The sequence below is a fragment of the Myotis lucifugus genome, unplaced genomic scaffold, assembly GCF_000147115.1.
Source record: "Myotis lucifugus unplaced genomic scaffold, Myoluc2.0 scaffold_95, whole genome shotgun sequence".
NCBI classification, from domain to species: Eukaryota; Metazoa; Chordata; class Mammalia; order Chiroptera; family Vespertilionidae; genus Myotis; species Myotis lucifugus.
The window spans coordinates 2,519,806-2,538,928 of NW_005871143.1; the positions used below are offsets into that span (position 1 = coordinate 2,519,806).

The following is a 19,123-nucleotide window of genomic DNA, read 5'->3' on the forward strand; positions in this document are numbered from 1 at the left end:
CACCGGTCACCCTCTGTGTGTGGGGTGACTGGCAGGGTGGGGGCCTTGGCCTGGTGCCTCCCACATCTGCCACCACCCATCCCTGGTTCCCCATTTGCAATCAGGCGATCGGAGCCTGCCTGCCAGAGGAAGGGACCAAGAGGTTGGCTAGCAGGCCCCGATCCTGCATTGAGCTTCTGCCCCTGGTGGTCAGTGCGTGTCATAGCCACTGGTGGTTCCACTGTTCCGTCGATTTGCATATTACCCTTTTATTATATAGCAGCGGTTCTCAACCTGTGGGTCGTGACCCCTTTGGCGGTCTAACAACCCTTTCACAGGGGTCGCCTAAGGCCATCCTGCATATCAGATATTTACATTACGATTCATAACAGTAGCAACATTACAGTTATGAAGTAACAACGAAAATAATTTTATGGTTGGGTACAACATGAGGAACTGTATTTAAAGGGCCAGAAGGTTGAGAACCACTGTTATATAGGATCAGCAATTAGTTCTCATCCATGTTAACTGTTAGTAGAGTATTAAAGTGGTGACAGATATGTAGGTGACCAACATATAGAGCTTGTTTGGTGAATCTTTATCCTCATTACGTTTTCTGGACAACTGCACCCGGATACAGTATGAGACATTCCTTATTCCTTTGGCCCAGCCAGCTTCGTTGAGCCTGGTGTCAATGTTCACATCTGGAGTTCCCTTCTCTTTCATGGCATGCTTTTTGAAACCTACTCCATGGATGTGCTTGTGAATGTTGATGGTGTACTCTCAGGTCACTACCTGGTTGATGGCAGAACAGCCTTTCTTCTTTTCACCACCATTCTTTGATGGAGCCATTATGCTGGGCCCAAGTTGGAAAGTGGAAACAGTCTTTTAATATGTTGCATTTTACCATTACAATTGCAATATAGAAAATAAAATTCTCTTTGTAATATAAGTCTATCAGGTAAGCTTGGGAAATGACAAAATAATTGCTTGTCAATTGCTTTAGTCCTCAGATATAGTCTAAAGATATTAATTTAATTGTGATTTTTTGATATAAGACTCTAAGCAAGTTTTGCATAAAAAATATTACCTTTTTGAAAAAAACTCTCTAAGACTTAAGATGTCATCCTGGAACATTGTTTAACAAGCTCGCCCAAGGATTATTTAATTCTCTAGAGAATGAACTTTGGCTTGAATTACTATTTACTCTTGATTAGGGCTCAGATGTGGTCATGGTACATGGTAATGTAGAGACTTTTGTTCGTTAGAGGTACAGTGGTCTCTGATTAATAAAGAACATAAACCCAGTGCTTATAGTTTTATTATCCTGTAGCTCATTATCATTTTTGTCTCAAACTCAGAAAACTTATTTTGGCACACCTTTCTTGATGGACCATATTAATCTCTGTTCCTTAAATTCTCCTTGGAACGAGCTTGATCATCCTGCTGAATTGGATTCATATTAATGGATTACATAAATTTTTTAAAAAAAATATATTTTATTGATTTTTTACAGAGAAGAAAGGAGAAGGATAGAGAGTTAGAAACATCAATGAGAGAGAAACATCGATCAGCTGCCTCCTGCACACCCTCCACTGGGGAATGTGCCCACAACCAAGGTACATGCCCTTGACCGGAATCAAACCTGGGACCCTTCAGTCCCCAGGCCGACGCTCTATCCAGTGAGCCAAACCAGTTAGGGCAGATTACATAAATTTTTGATACATACTTTACATGTGTAGAAGTTTCATGTTTTTAATTTTTAAAAAATTGTCTTTTTTCTTTTTTCTTCAGTGATCCAAAATTAACCATGTTGTTTTTGTATATAAATGAATTTTGGCCCTAAATTTTGCAATTTTCTAATTGCAATGGTCTATTATATAAATTAAATATTGTCTTTCACCTGTGAAGATGATTTTTCAAACTGATCAGCAGCAAGACATTCAATGTAATTAGAACAATAACTGTTATGTTGATACTACATGTGCCAGGTATAAGAGATACTGAAATAAGTGAGGCATGCCACACCTTCCTGGTGGGAGAGACAGATAAGCAACGCCATGTGCTGAGTACAGAATCAGAGCTTTATACCAGGTATACAGTCCAGGTCCATCCAACTCAGCCTGGCTTTAAGTTCTCTCTTCTCTGGAGGAAGGAGCATAGAACCATTCACAAGCTTTATCACATCCTTCTAGAGACCAGTGGCCCACGAACAGGGCAGTAGCAGAGTAAAGTGCATGAATAAGGGCTCTGAAGCAGATGGACTTGGAATGGAATTCTGGCTCCTCTGTTTACCAGTGTATAACCTTGCCATTTGGTTCAACTGCTCAGCCTCAGTTTTCTCATCTGTCACATGGGGATAATAGTATCTATAGTATCTGTGAAGATTAATTGGGACTTGCATTAAAGGGTGGCGTCAGCAGGTTTGGAGTGTTCAAACCCTGCCCATTCCAATGAAACTGGCCCTTTATCAGCTCTTGGGAGATGGCCTCTAAGCCCTTGGAATATTATGCCTGTTAAGAGTATTGTTTGTTTGGGGCCTTAGGCCATTTCAGATAGTCTATGCTCATAATGTGATTGGTGATGGAGGCACTGTATCACACCATATCAGTTTGAATTCTGGAGAGGATGAATACTGAGTAATTAAGGCCAGTCATGCAGGTACTTCATGCCTACATTATTGACTACCAACGAAAACTCTGGACACTCAGGCTCGGGTGCTTCCCTAGTTGATAATACTCTACATGTTGTCATACATTGTTGCTGAGATAATTAAGCATGGGCTGTACAATTTCAATGGGAAAGGGCAATTGGAGGGTCATGTCTGGTCTCTCCTGGACTCTGCCTTTTATCTTTGCTGTTTTTAATCTGTATCCTTTTGCTAGAATGAATGGTGACTGAGCAAAACAGCTTTTCTGATTTCTGTGAGTCTGTCTAGAGCAGTGATGGCGAACCTATGACACGGTTCGCCTCTGACACGCGAACTCATTTTTTTGGTTGATTTTTCTTTGTTAAATGCATTTAAATATATAAAATAAATATCAAAAATATAAGTCTTTGTTTTACTATGGTTGCAAGTATCAAACAATTTCTATATGTGACACGGCACCAGAGTTAAGTTAGGGTTTTTCAAAATGCTGACACGCCGAGCTCAAAAGGTTCGCTATCACTGCTCTAGAGAATCACTGAACTGGAGGGTGGCTGTGGGGACCCCAATACAGGGATAGAGTCTGCAATGTCAATACCTCGCAAAGAGTAAATTTGGTTTCATCTTTGCCTGACTTTTGCTCCTTGGCCTGTCCATCCTTCACAACTCTGCTATGATCATTTGGGTCCACTGACTGTTGCTTTCTCTGCTTGATCTCAGGACTGCTTGCAGGAGACTTTGTTCTGGAGAACAAAATATCTAACCTCAGGTGGTTGGCTGAAAACAGCTCTCCTGAATGTCTGCTTTTTTAGGCCTAATAATCTGTGATCTATGCTGCTGTTAACTTCTTATGCACGTCTAGACGTGTCGTACCTCTCCCACTAGATTATAATTCATGTGAAGTAAATAGTGCCTCTTATTGCCTTGCCACCCACAGTGCCTGAGATGACAGCATGGATTAATGGAAAGGGCCTGGGTTTTAGAGTCAGAAAAAGCCAGGCTGGAATGCAGCTCAGCTATTTACCTGCTACATCAACTTGGGTGAGTACTAGCTCAACCTCTCTAAGCTCTAGTTTCCACGTTTGCACAATAAAACTCATATTACCTATTCCACAGGGTTATTGAAAGTTCGGTGCTATCCTGGCTGGCTCAGGCTTAAGACATGGCAATGCCAGCATTTAGAGTTAGGTGGCCCACTCATGGAGATTGTTTATGTGCTTTTTGTAGATAAAGCCTCTCTAGTTGGCCTGGAATGTCAGGGGGCACTTAGGTGGAGGTTCAGCTCTATCCTCTGATTTGCATGGGCTCCAGGAGTTTCTTGGGAAAGAATATGAACTCTACCCACAAGCATTATTTTCAGTTCTCAAAAATAAACAGACATGACTGATGGACTGCAGAGCAGCACAAGCAATAAGAGCAAGGTTGCAGCCCTAGCTGGTTTGGCTCAGTGGGTAGAGCGTTGACCTACAGGCTAAAGTGTCCCAGATTCGATTCTGGTCAAGGGCACATGTCCAGGTTGCGGGCTTGACCCCCAGTGGGGAGCGTGCAGGAGGCAGCCAATCAATGATTCTCTCTCATCATTGATCTTTCTATCTCTCTCTCCCTCTTCCTTCCTCTCTGAAATTAATAAAAAATATATTTGAAAAAAAAGAGCTAGGTTGCAGGTAGGGAAAAGTGATCACTATTATTAAAATGGATTGAAATCATTTTACTACATGCCAGACTCTGTTCTAAGCAATTAACATGCATAGAGTATTTTAATCTCCCTAATCCCTATGAAGAAGGGCAGTTTTTCAATTAGGAAACTGAGACATAGAGAATGGAAGTAAATTGTACAAGGTTACACAGCCAATAAGTGGCAGAGTTGGAGTAGAGAGCCGAGCAGTCTGGAGCCATGCTCTTAACCATTATACCATATGGCTCTCATTGAACTAAATCCTTGCCACGATGCCGACAACCTGGGGCAGGAGACACGGTGGTGGAAATAGAGCTCTTTATTACTGGAAACATAATAAACTCTCCAGGGGAAAGTTTTCTCAGAGAGTTGGGTGGTAAAACTGAAGTCATGTAGCATGAGAGGCCCTTACCCCTGTATCAAAAGAACTGGACTTGAAGTGTAAGGGGCTTCTCTCTACTGGACACAGGAAGAGATAAATCCTGGAGAGCAGCAGCAGAGAGACTGTCCACAGGGGACCAGCGCCTCTGTGGTGTGGGGTAGACTAGGTGGCCCCAAAGCAGTGGTAGCTCCTTATTACAGCTCCGTGTATAGTGGTGAGGAATTCAGGATGCCAGCAGCTGAGACCTGAAACCCAGATACTAGGATAGCTCATCCCCTTTCCTTCCTTTTAAGACTTCTGAATTGAGTTATATCAAAGGAACAGGAAAATGCACAAGCCATGAGTGTTGAGTTAAAAAATACTTATAAACTAATCCCAACCCATGACCAGCATCAAGAATCAAAACGTAACTGTCATCCCTAGAAGTACCATTTTTGCTCCCTTCTTGTCATCCCTCCCCAAGGTCACCACTATTCTGAATTCTAAAGCCTTGGATTCATTTTGCCCGGTTTTGATCTTTTTTTCCTCCCCTTTATTCTAATGCTTTTAGTGAGTTAAAATTTTTGTATGCTGATGAAATATGTATGAGAAAACAGAGAGACATAATTTTTAATGAAATTTAAGCTGAATGCTTTGGTAAAGACTAGATAAAGGCAGTTGCTAAAAAATTGTTGTCAAAGTAAGTGTAGGTAAGACAAGCATACGAGATTGGAAAAGCCCTGGCTTGTGTGGCTCAGTTGGTTGACCATCGTTCTGTGCACCAAGGGGTTGCCAGTTTGATTCCCAGTCCGGGCATATGCCCAGGTTGCATGCTCCGGTTGCAGGCTTGATCCCTAATAGAGGGCGTGCAGGAGGCAGCCAATCAATATTTAGTTCTCACATTGATGTTTCTCTCTCCTTCCCTCTCCCTTCCTCTTTCTCTCAAAAAAAATCAATAAAAAATCTTTTTAATAAAAGATTGGGAAGAAGAATAAAAATCTCAAGGAATGCTACACTCAGATTGCTTTGCAAGTATACTTAAACTTTTGTTCAGCTTTTAAGAAGCCAAAAATAAAGCAAAATAAAAAACAAACAAACAAACAAACAAACAAACCCCCTCCCCCACAAAAAAACACAAAGCAACTTAGAACATCAATGAGTGATCCACATTTAAAATGACAAAATACTTAGTCCAACACCAAAATCAAATAAAATGTTAATGTTTGTATCATTTTGAATGATTAACCACTTTAATGGACTCTCCCCAGCTTTACTGAGATATAATTGAATATGACATTGTATGAATTTAAGGTGTGTGATAATTTGGATACACATATATATTGAGAAATATTTACCACAATAAGATTAGTTAACACATCCTTCCCATTAAATAAGTATCATTTTGCTTTTGCTCTTATGGTCAGGACATTTAAAATCTACTCTCGTAGCAACTTTCTAGTATACAATATCATATTGTTAACTATAGTCATCATGTTGTGCATTGGATACCTGGAAATAATTTCTCTTATCACTGGAAGTTTGTACCCTTTGACTAATATTTCTTCATTTTCCCCACCTCCTAGCCCCTGGCAAACACTGCTCTTCTCTCTGATTCTATGAGTTTAGCCTTTTTTGATTCCACATATTAGTGAGATCATACAGTATCTGTCTTCCTCTGTCTGACTTATTTCACTTAGCATAATGCCCTCTATGTTGTCCCAGATGGCAAGATTTTCTTTTTTTTGGCTGAATAATAATACTCATTATATATATATATATATATATATAAAATTATTTTCTTTATTCACTTATTTGTTGATGGACATATAGGTTGTTTCCATGTCTTGGCTATTGTGAATAATGCTGCAATGAACACAGAAGGTGCAGATATCTCTTTGAGATAGTGATTTCATTTCCTTTGGATATATACCCAGAAATGGGATTACTGGATCATATTGATTTTGATCTTTATATAAATGGAATCTTTCCTGTATTTTCACTTATGTCTTAATTTTGTGCACAAATTTATGTTTGTGCTATTTATCCGTAATGTTGTGGGTAGATGCCATTCATCCACTCCCATTGTAACTTAGTATTCCATTGAGTACATATACCACAATGTTTTCATCCATTCTGTTGTTGATAAACATTAGGGCATAGTTTCCAGTTGGGTCCCTTCCCCTTTGAGGACTCATAGAAGGACACAAGAAGGGAGAGGTTTGAGAATTTTTCACTGATATAACAGGGGGCAAATTCTTATGACAATCACCTTAAGACTCACACCAGGGGAGTCTCAGAAATATTTCGAGAAGAGGACCACTGGAAAGCACAAATAAGGACCTGGAGTACTGAGTGTGAGTGGTTGACTGTAAATTTTCCCTCATTTGTAGTCACCTGCTGTCATTTGCCCTCATTTGGAGAAGCCTGCTACATGTGTGTTATAAGGAATGGAAACAATATAGTCACCAACCTGGCACCAAGTTGACACCCAATAAATGGATGCTGTGTATATTGTTATACACATGCTGAAGAGCCATTGTTAACTTTATGAATCAATCTTTATGCGTAAAAAATGGGATATGGTAACAAGAAGAGAAAGGTGTATGAAAAGTTATAGAGTCTAAGTGGGTACTATTATTATCCTCACTGGAGGCTACAGAGGCCTACGGCAGACTGGGAGGGTTTTGGACACAGAATTGAGCCAAGAGGAACTCTAGAAAGTTCCATCCAACCTCTTCACTTTTGAGATGAGCACACAGGGGCCTACAGGGTTCTGAGGCTTGTCTCTGGGAGCCTCTGAGTGACTGCTTCAGCGTAGAAAGGCAGAAGCAGGAGTCCCGGTCAAAGAAGAGAAGGAACCTCACCAAAAAATCCAGGAATGGAGGGTGGAGAATTCATTGGTTCACAAAGTCAATTTACTGAAGGTTGGGCTTCAGGATCATTTGGAACCAGGGTCTAGAATGTTCCAGGACTCTCCTCTTGTCTATCAGTTGGAGTTTTTCCTTTCAGAAGCTTTCTTCACACAGCTGGAAGTAGGGCTGCAGGTGGCTCCCGGCATCTCAACTTCACCACCAGTCCTGAAAATCAGGAAAAGGCTCTGCTTGGTCTGGTTGGGCCTTCCAATTCCCATTGTGGCTTGGGAAGTGATGGTGGGTTGTGCTTTTATTGGCAGCCTAATTTTTTTTTGGGGGGGGGGGACCAATTCCACCAAAGAAAGAGAATAGTATTTCCAAAAGAAGAAAGGGGTGAAAACATTAGGAATTCACTATTTTACCTAAGATGTTTTGGGTTGCAAGAAACAAATCCCAACTTGATCTAATTTAAACAATAAAAACAATTTGCTGACTCACACTACTTGAAAAGTTCAAGTAGGGCCTTGTTTCCGGAGCATTTTGATCAGGTTCAAGCTCCTTTTCTTCGTGATTTCCTTTTGTTGGATTTTTCCTGCTGTAGTGTTTTATTCCCAGGCTAGTTTTCAGAACAAGAAATATTATTCATGCCTTCAGTTGAAGTCCCGAGATTCATTCTGAGTGGATTGGGTTAGGTCACAAGCCCAGCCTTAACCCCCCTTTTTTGTGGTCAGGTGATGGAATACATTAATTGGCCTTTCCCAGGTCACTTGGTTAACATCTGGAGCTATGGTAGAATTGGCTTTCCTAAAAGGGAAAAGCATGGATGCTAGTGTGGGAAAGCAACCAACAGGGACTCACTTTATCACTAAAAAGAAGAGAGGTTAAAGAAATTAACCCAAACCACATACCTAGTACATGTTGGTTATAAGATTTGAACTAAAATCTACCTGATCCCCAAGGTCATAACCATTAGACTAGAATTGCTCTGATTCAAAGCTTTTCTTGATATCTTTCGCTGCATTGCACACTACCCCAAACATTGTAGCTTAAAGCAATAACAATTATTGCTCAGCAATCTGAGCTGAGCTCCTCGGCTCAGTTGTTCTGTTCTATGAGGTGTCTTCTGGGGCTGGCACATCCAAGATGGCTTTTTCACTTATATGTCTGGTACCTCCTCTGGGATGGCTGGGAAAACTGGTACTGTTAGACATTTATCTCTCCACCTGGGCTCACCAGGAGGATATATGGATTTCTACACATGGTTGCCCAAGTCTCCAAGAACAAATATTCCTTCCTAAAGGATAAGCCTCTACTTATCCCATCTTTGTCAATTTTCACTCATCAAGGCAAGTCACATGGCAAAACACAGAGTTAATGTGAGTGGAATCTACACAAGATTATGAATATCAGAAGGCTTGGGATATTGGAGGCCACCTAATGTAAGGACCACTGTGGCATACTTTTGTTTCCTTCCACCAAGATAGAAACTATTCTATCATAAGGCAAAGAACAGACACCTCATTTCTAACTTTGCTATTCCTTGAATAAAATTACTATTTCTAGTAAGTCAAATCAAGGATGCAATGTTCCATTGGAGGTCCCATCAATGGACTGTCAGAGGACCATTGGCTGCGTGGCCCTCTTACGGCAGTGACTGCTGGCAGCTCTGCAGCTAATGGCCTTTGTACTAGTAGTTTCCCTTACATTCTGACTTTCACAATATAAATTGTCCCAGATGTGCAGTTTGGAGTATGAAGTTTTATTTTTATTTGGTTTTATTTTTTAAACATAGACTGAACTTTAAAGTTGTTTGACCTGGGTTTTTCCCCCTTAGGTTTTATTTTGAAAGCTTCATATGTCTAAAACCGTGGTAGGATGCTCTACGTTTTGTCATCTTTTTAGACACAAAAAGCATATGTTTTACTTCTGGCATTCTGCTGGGGAAAAAAGAGGAAAGTATTCCAGTGGGGAGGCATTTGTCACCCAGCCAGTGGTCCCCTAAAAGGCTGCCATGTGCTGTTCAACTGATGAATGTCGAACCTGTGCTTTCCCAAGGACTTGGAGAGTATGTCTGTTTTGGACCCGTTGTGGGTATTCTACTTTTTCTTTGGTAAACATAGCAGCTTTAACATTGGTATCTTTTTTTCCTATAAAGCTATCTTCATCTATTTCTTTCCTTCTCCCCTTCTACTATAAAATCAGCTTGGATGTATTTAAGTTTCCAAAGTGCAGGGTTAGATTTGTCAAGCCCAATTTTTTTAACATCATATACTTTTTGGGATACATTTTTATTTTCTGTCTCCTTTCATGGGACATGGCAAAAACAGTTTTCTTAATTCAATTCCACTTCTTTCCACATGCGGATGCCGTTTAAAGCTTAGTATTTTATTATCTCCTCTTATTTCAAATATCTGAGTGTTGCTCTTTTATCTTCTAGCTTGGCATTTTTTTGGGAACTAATTCTATTGATCTGTCCACCTTACTTTAGCTGGTTTTTCTGTTATTTCATGGCTCATAAAGAAGAAACAATTTGAGAGCATGCCATTCCTGGTGACTCTCAGTGATAAATGTTTTGAAGTCAAATGTAGCTCCTTTCAGTAGATGCCCAGAATATTTCCAAATGGTGAGTTAAATTTCCATCCTATTCTAGAAAATGAAAATTGGGTATCAAGTTCCCCTTTTGAGATAGTAAAGCGTGGAGAATGACATCAAAATACCTACAGCTTTTGGCATCTCTGGATTTACAGAATGTGTTACTAGATTGTTCATTAAGGACTAAGCCTACAACAACCTCTATACTGCTACCAAACTTGGTGAGGTTGTTGGTTTCTGACTCAGTGCAATTGAGAACCGCTGAAAGGGTAGAAGATCTCATGATGATGTGAAATTATTTAGGGTCCTTGCCTTATTTGAACAAAGAAATAGAATGGTGTTTCAGCCTCATAGAAATAAGACATGAACTCTCCCAGGGCAGAAAGCGATTTGAGATATCAAGTGTATTCTTATTTATTAAATGATGCTTTCCAACTAATGAGACTCTTTTCTGGAGTAGAGCAGTTTTTATGAATGATTTCCAACTTTGGTAGGGTTTAACATTACCTTTTGGATATTTAAGGCAAACCTTATACATCAGAGTTAATCAAGTCTCCATTCTGGTCTATCCTGGTTAGGACAGTGGGAGGCCCTGGCCAGGCCCATTTTTGTGAACAATTTTTCACCAGTCCTTCAGTGATTTGTGTTTCTATTCTACAGTGTCAACTTGTTGCTTTCCCTTCCCATATAGATTTAAGTGGGGCCATCAGATTAACTAACCGAGTATTGGCCAATGGCATGTGGGCAGAAGCGATGAAAGCCACTTTCACATCTGGCCTCCAAACTCTCTTGAGTGATGCTGTATGTGTATTCTCTCCCCAGTGATGCCAGCTGATGTCACCCCCCAGATCCAGGGCATATCCAGGGCATACATGCCGTGTGGAAGATAGCAGAATCTCTGTCAACTGGGTCCACAGTGGCTGTGCCACCTGAACTCTGACTCCCCCACCACATCCCCTGTGCCCACCACTGGGCTATATGTGAGAAAAATTAAATAACTTTATATTTTGTTCAGGCTTGAGCATTTGTAGTGTACTAGTTATGACAGATAGAATTAAGGGATTTCTTATCCTTTGTGTGTTGCTGGCCATTCCCTCCACTTGGGCACACCCCCATGAGGAAAAGTCAGGACACTGAGAAGGCACATTCCCTGAGGTTCCTCCTTGGTCTAAGCTGCTATTTCCTTTTCAAACTTGCTAAAACTTGTAAGTAGAAATGATTGATACCCAAGAGTTTCTTTTCTGCCTTTTCCTGAACCTTTAAAGGCCTGGATCTTTCCAACTTGGACTTACAACAAAATTGTTTTTTGATGACTATTTGCTATTCTCTATGTAAGTGACAAGCCTTATTATCTGTCTAGCTCTGAACTGGGACTGAGAGAAATAGTGAAGAACACAGTTTACCTTCCAAAGGATTTTATAAATTAAATAAAGAAGCACTAGATCCATATGGAAATCAACGAGAAGATAATGTGATGCCATACGTAAACATATCCTATAGGAATTCAGCAAAGGGAAAGATACACATGAACTGGGCTTGGTTGGAGAAGCTACTAGTAGATATAAGAATTCTACTTGGCCTTGAGAGAGTCTGGGCCAAGTGTGATGAGTAAGAATGGGTCCTGATGCAAAGTCTCATATGCCCTGCTTAGTGCAGAAGAACCAATCTTCTTCTCTCCAAGTAGGAGAATCAGGTTTGGCCAAGCAAAGCTGAGGATTTGAAGTGACTGGAGAAGAAAATGACTGATATTGACACTGTATCACAGGGCTCCTGGGGGAGGAATACAGGAAGGAGAGGGAATAGCTTATGGGCTGGTTTATCTTGTTCTAGGCCTCGGGAGACACGTAACTTTTCTTGAGGGCCCTTGTCCATAGCATGCACTCCATTCAACTGGTGGTGTTCTAAAGTTGGCTTGTATTGGCTTGAGAGAGTTGATTGACTAATTTTCAGAAGATTTATGAGCCAATTATTAAGCACATCTATTTTTATTATAAATTAAACTGTATATGTCTCATATGAACTTACAATTAAACAAATTAATTTAATTAACACAAAGATAATCAATCCTCAAAACTTATCACTTCCCTGGAATTTGCTACATTTTTCTATTATCTATACTTTAGAATTTACTTACAAATATTGTAGATTCATGGTCTTCTGGGGTGAATGGTGTCTCCTCCCCATTCTTATGTTGAAGATCTAATCCCCAGACTCAGAATGTGACCTTAGATGAAAATAGGGTTGCTTCAAAGACAATTAGTGAAGATGAAGCCATTAGGGGGGTCCAACATGCCTGGAGTCTTCATTAAAAAATAGAAATATGGACCTAAATATGTACACAGGGAGAACACAGATCAGGGCAATGCTGTCTTAGTCAAGGAGCACCAAAGATGGCCAGCAAGCCACCAAACAGATTCTCCCTCACAGCATCAGAGGGAACCGACCCTACCGACACCTTGATCTGGGACTTCCAGCCTCCAGAACTGTGAGAGAATGAGTTTCTGTTGTTTAAGCACTCCCCCATCCCCTTTTGTGGTATTTCTTGATGGCAGCCCCCAAAAGGAAAGCAGGTGGAAACACTATGTTGAGCAATGATGTGCTTCTCACATCCCCCTTCCCACTCCTCATTCTTTGACCGCCTGTTGAAAGCTTGAAATCAGCCACAGGGGGCTGATTTGTAAACAAACGCCACAAATCAGGGCTTAATTCACTGTTTAGGTGATTGTCTAGACAAGGGGTTGGCAAACTACAGCCTATGGACCAAGTCTGGGCTCTGCCTGTTTTTGTAAAAGTTTTATTGGAGCACAGCTGTGCTCATTTGTTAATGGATTGTCCACGGCTGCTTTCACACTATAATGGCAGAGACTGTATGGCTCACACAGTTGACAATATTTATTATCTGGCCCTTTAGAGTGAAAGCTTGCTGACCCTTGGCCTAGACTTAAGAAAATGATGGAGACAATGTTAAAAATACAGATAAAACGTATGTGTTCATTACATTGTGATAACACCAAAAATTGAAAAATATTCTAGTATTTGAAAACTGTTATCTGATTCTACAAAGATGTTGCTCTTATCATGAACAAATGAGTGAAGTTCTGACATAGATATTTGTTGGTTTGCTTTTCTCTTACTTGTTTATGTAAATAAAAATAGCCAACATTCAGGTCAGAACTATACTTGTTCATTAATTGCAACCATAGATTGGCTACAGATATGAGAATTTGTCAAAAATCAATGGAAGCATCTAGGAGAATCAATAGGCGATGTGGAATTTATTTGTATGAGTTATATATAGGTAAAGTTTATGATAAGCTTACGTATGTTACATATGCACACATTTTCTCCCACAGAGAGCCAGTTGTTGAACATGTACCAGCACACCACTTCTCCCAACCTCCATACAACACCCACAGCTGAGCAGATGCCAGCCAGTTCATGGGTCTGTTGCAATATGACTTTGGCCTGGGCTCAGTTTCACACTGTGTAGATTTGGTTTGGCTAAGAGAGCACCTTTGGTGGGAGCACGTGCAGTAGAAAAGCTCCTGGCACCAAGAAACCTGGCCTGGCTAAATTCTGCTCTGGGTGAGGGAACAAGCGTTCACGGGTGAAGGGGGCCTATTAACAGAGGGCCCACCATCCAAGTTCGGGCTTGCTCTCATGAGCAGCAGGAGTCCCTAGCAAAGGAGTAACAGGGCTAAAGCGCTGGTTTAAGAAGACAGGTTTGGTAACAACAGGAAGGACGTACAGGGCAGTAAGACTAGGTTGGGCTGTCGCAAGTTGGGCTTTAGAAAAGGACAGAGGTGACTCTGTCCAAGACATGTGTTCTGGTGTTTGTAAGGAAAAACTTGCAAAATGTTAAGAAATGGGATCCTTGCTTGATCGTGGAGGTCTCAATGGACCTCCAGAGTCTGCAAAAGAGAAAAATAGGACAGCATTTCTGAGAAGCTTAGCCAAATGGTTGTTATGTGGCTTCCTACCATCCCTCTGTTGCTTTCTGGGTGTCTAGTAGAAATGAAAAAATAGTTTTTCAGTAACGCTTTCTCAACAACAAGCAGATAAGCATGGAGGGCTTGCTTTAAAATCGAGACTATGTATTTGCACTAAGTAGGGAAGGCTTTGGGCTCCATGGAAACTACATGGCAGGGGTTGCGGGTGGGTGGGGGGTGTGGAAAGGGGCAGGCTCCTATAGCACCTTGAGTTCATCCCCTTTCAGCCTTTCCTGGCCGGAGGGCAGACGTTGCAGCCATTCCCCCAGAGGAGCAAAGGCCCTAGAGCTGCCAGTGACTCCTGCCAGCGACTCCTGCCAGCATCTTCTTAGACCACCCCCTCCCCCCAGGCTGCTATCCCTTGCCTCTTCCTTCTGGGCCGAGATTTGATTTTAGGCAGGAAGGATTAAGGACTCCAGTTTGATGCTCTGGCATACAGACCCCAGACTTCACTGCGCTGCCTGCCCTCCGAGTGGGGTCCACTACTAGTTACTGGGCTTGTGCCTTTCTCCCCATGCAGGGTGGGACAGGCCTGTCCCTGGGAGACTGCTCAGCGCTACAGACCCTGGAGAACTGGGTGTGGGTTTCTTCATGCCAATCTCCCTGTAGCTTTCAGAAATGGATTCCTGCCCCTAGTTCTGAGCCCACTGGGCTTGGTTACTGGCTGACAGAGATCTAGGTAACAGCCTACTGCTGGCCTTCCCACATCTCCCAGTGTTGCTAGATTTTCCTTTTCTTCCTCTGAATTGGACTTCATGTACGCAGTAGAAAAGACGATAACTTTGAATTCCACCAGATTGGGACTCAAATATATGACTTGTCACAAGGTAGCTGTGTGGCATTGGGAAAATTATTTAACCTCTTTGAGTTATAGTTTCTTTACCTGTGGAAAGGAGACAAGGAATGGGGTTGTTCTGAGGATTGAAAGAGAGAACATAGGTAGAGGGTCTATTATTTATTACTGTACTGTCAGATCCATTCACTCAAATATTGTTTGAATGCAGGTTCTGATTCAGTAACTTGGGGCTGGGCCTGAGATTCTGCCTGTTTAACAAATTCCCAGGTGAGGCTGATGCTGCTGGGCCCCAGACCACACGTTGACTAGCCAGACATTGATACTGACTCCCTTCTAAACACTTGCAGCTTCCAACTCCTGCCTTCCCCAGGCCGGAGGCCGGAGACTCCTGGTCTGTCCATTCCTGCCCCTGTGTCCAGCCTGCTAGAGATATGTCCCTGACTTTCAGGACCCAGGGGACTAACACAGGGAAGAGCTCTTATCTTCACAGAGGAAGAAAGGAAGCATGGCTGTTCGTGGCAGTGAATTTAAAATGAGAACAATAAACAGGACACGTGTAGTCACAGGTATTCAGCAGGAGCAGATGTGTGAGTGCTATTATATCTATTTAGGATGTATTGACATTTATGATGAATGAACCTTAGAGAGCTGGGATGTGGACAAATTTAGAGGGAGGTGAAGGCTCTGTCCCTGAGTTGATATAAAGTATGGAAAACTGCAGAACACAATGAGGATGGGTGTGTGTGTTTGTGAACTCACTGGTTTTCATTCCTGAAAATAAACTTTTTCTTTTTAAAAAATTTCTTTCCTCACTAAATGCTTTTGTGTAAAGTCTTTGGATGTGTGTCTCTCCATGATGCAAATGTTCAAATCCCCCTCCTTCTCAAGGTGAAGCTCAATTGCCACTTCTTTCATGTAGGCCTTAGTTAACCTGCTGATTGAAGGGTACTGGGTTTCTCCAAGCCATCCACCTCAAGGTGCAAGGCAGTCCTCATTATAGGAGCCATAGTGGCTGCCTATTTCACCCATCAGCTCCCTGCTGGACTCCAGTGCTGCCGGGTCCTCCTTCTGGTGGGAGGGGTGGGGACCGATGGGGCATCCCTCAGTATTTGTAAATGGCTGTGACAATGATGGAGACACCACTGCAAATACCAAAACAGAACCCCCACAGCTGCTCTGGCTGGTTTGATGCATGTCTCCTTCAAGGAGGACTCATGCATGAAGAGCCTGTGTGGTTCTCTCTGTTCCGTTCCCTCAGGCTCTGGGTGGGTGAGTGGGTGGGGAATTACCATTCTTCCTTCCTCCCACACCAGGTCACACCAAGCTTTAGGACAGTGACAGAGCTTTCAATTGACCTGGTGTTGAGTGTGTGTGTGTGTGTGTGTGTGTGTGTGTGTGTGTGTGTGTTTAGTTCATCTTCCTTTAAGGGAAATGAGAGTTGATCATCAGTTCTCTCTGTGATGCTGTTCTGCTGTGAGAGGGTCTTTACAAAGGACTAGTTGTTACAAAGGACTAGTTGTTGGCTTCCAAATGGGCAGTCATTTGTCCTTCCAATGAAGCTTCTCAGTCTCTCTTGCAAATAGAGCAGGTCCCTGTCCTTTGTAGGTGGTACTCAGCTTAGGCCTGGGAACTGCCTAGAAACTCCCTCTCACTCTGCACACCCTGAAGCATGTCCATCTTCTGAAATTTTTTTACTACGTGCATCACCTCTGCTTCCCAGTCTAGTCTTTTGTACACATGCATTATCTCCAAGACTAGGATGGATTGTCCTTGAGGGCAGGATTCATACCTGATGTAGATTTAGGTTATTTGCATTGATAGTGTTCAAAAATACCTACTCAGTAGTGACTGGGAAATTGGTATGCCTTTACACCATACCAGTCATATTAAGCCAGTCTCATTTAGATCTGGAATTGATCCTCTTCTACCATTCTTGTCTCATTACAGCTACTGGAGACTCTTGAATCTTTTTGCACAGCTGTGATGGGCGGTTACACCACATAGATCCTAGGAAAAATATCACCAGGCCACTCTTAAAGTAAAAAGCCAGGTATCTCAGGACCTAAAAATACAGGATTTTTCTCAAACACTAAGACTAGAAAAGCAAACTGGAGTGCCTAGCGCTTGCTTTAACATTCCTTAAACATTGTAGTTGACATATCTTATTTTTCCTGTTTTGGAAACAATCCTCAGCAGAGCCTGAGAAGAGCTCCTTCTGTTCCTGTCTCAGGCCACGGTGGCCATGGCCGGAGTGTTGCAAGAGCTGTCCTGCCCGGTCCAGGAGTTGTTCTGCTCCTGATGATCGATAGCAGGAGGAGCTGAGGGGGACGGAAATGTAGAGTTTAGAGCAGTTAAAACAATCAATGACTTTGGCAGGAAAGAAAAGGGTGGGGAGGAAGGATAGTACAGATCATAAATGCAAGCATCTCTTTCGTTCATGGCTTTCCACTCCCTCCCAGCCCAGGGCTTCCACACAGGATTGTCACCAAGAGCCGGTTTAGATTTGCCTTGCCTGTAAATCATGGGGCCCGGGTGCAGCAGCTGGGACTTAATGGGATTACCCTATGTTGTGACCCTGCTGAGCAGACTGACTGAGGACTGTGTCTGGATCCACTGCCGGGGACACTGAACTTGTCCTGCTCTCTTGTCAGCTGCAAAGGTTTCACATCACACGGCTTTTGTGTTGTCTTAGTGACTCCAGGAGTTCCTAGTTCAGGGCTCTTGGCTGGCCTTCTGGAGGGGAGAGCAGTGTCTCCACAGCTGTCTGCCCCTCCCCCTCCTGTCAGACTTAGCTTCCTGAGAGGAGTTGGGCAGCAGATTCAGTTGGTGGCTCTATTTGCGTATATGTGACCTTTCTGTTGCAGGGCTTCCTTTCAAGCTCTTCCCTCAGTGCATCTCTAGACCCTCATTTTAAACAAATCTCTAGTCATCTCTTCCTGGCCCAAGTGACCCTGGAGAGAGCCACCTCTCAGATCATAGCATTGAAGCCAGGGTGGACGCATGTGCTAGCCTGCCTTGTCATTTGAATTTCCGGTCTCTAAAATAGTTAATGTGTCTCCTAAACACAAAGAGAAAATATTTTTTTTCCTTCTCTGAATTTGCCAGCTATACTTGGCCAAGCAGCCCATTTAATTAAGTTTAAATGCATCTCTGTCTTGCAAGAAATGGAGAAATAGAGGCAATTTGCTGGTAGTAGTGGAAGAGACCAGACACTTTCTGGGCCCTAGTGTTATCCTGGCAGTTGTAGTTCCCACTGGAGGCACATTGATTTTTATTTCCTATGCTGGGGTTTTTCCATAATGCTGTTTAGAGTTGGGGGAGAGACTAGGTTTCCGGGTCATGTTACAATGAGATCCCTCTTGGCCTATCAGCCATTTATAGGCCAATACAGACCAAGCACCTACTATGTACACATGCTCTGTACTGATGAATGACATGCTCCTTATGCCTGAGATGCACCGGAGCAGCAAGGAGAAAGTTATGTAAACCGTGGATTGCCCTGTAATGAGATAAGTGCAGGGGTGTGTCTATGTGTAGCATGAATGTTTCAGATCCCACCAACCCTCGGATACAGATGAGGTCAAATTCACCAACAGAACTCGAATTTCACTATTCGGTGCCCCTCCCCAAGAACGCAGAGCCCCAGCCAGTTCTGAGTCCTTGAGGTCTCTCTCATTTTCTTTGGCCTGGGCCCCTGTGATGTCCCTCACTTGACCTGCTTCTGGACCTTGCCCTTCTACTGCCCACATTCTGCCTACGGATGCTCCCCAGCCAACTGGTGCCACATCCCTCCCAGACTTTCCTGAGCCACACCACCCCCTGTTCTGAGAAGAGAGAACACTGCTGTCTATTTTGGGTCACATTTTGTCACCTGAGAACAAAGCAGCATGGCTTGTGCTTTTGTGCCTCACACCATCGTTTGAGATAAGAACTGCTGTGGCTTCTGCTTGTGGCATTTCCTTTCACAGAACTTGGGTCTAAAGCCACAGGGCCAGGTCCAAGGACCAAAATCTACATCAAACATAATCCTCACCTCCCTGCTGACATCGTCCCATTGTATCAATTGCACAAGTCTCATCCTCTCCATGTGTCTAACACCTCCCTACAAAAATGGTGGTCAGCTCTCAGACATGCCCAGGCTGAATTCCTCTTAAGTATGTCCCTTCTTCCTGCTGTCACCATTTCATTTTGGGCCCTCATTAACTCCCCAGGGCAGTTGTCATAGTTTCTTA

General features: G+C 42.6%; 1 pseudogene; it reads right to left on the reverse strand.

The window, feature by feature from the left end:
- Positions 1–487: 487 nt before the first annotated feature.
- Positions 488–831, reverse strand: LOC102438928 (annotated as a pseudogene).
- Between the last annotated feature and the right edge of the window lie 18,292 nt (positions 832–19,123).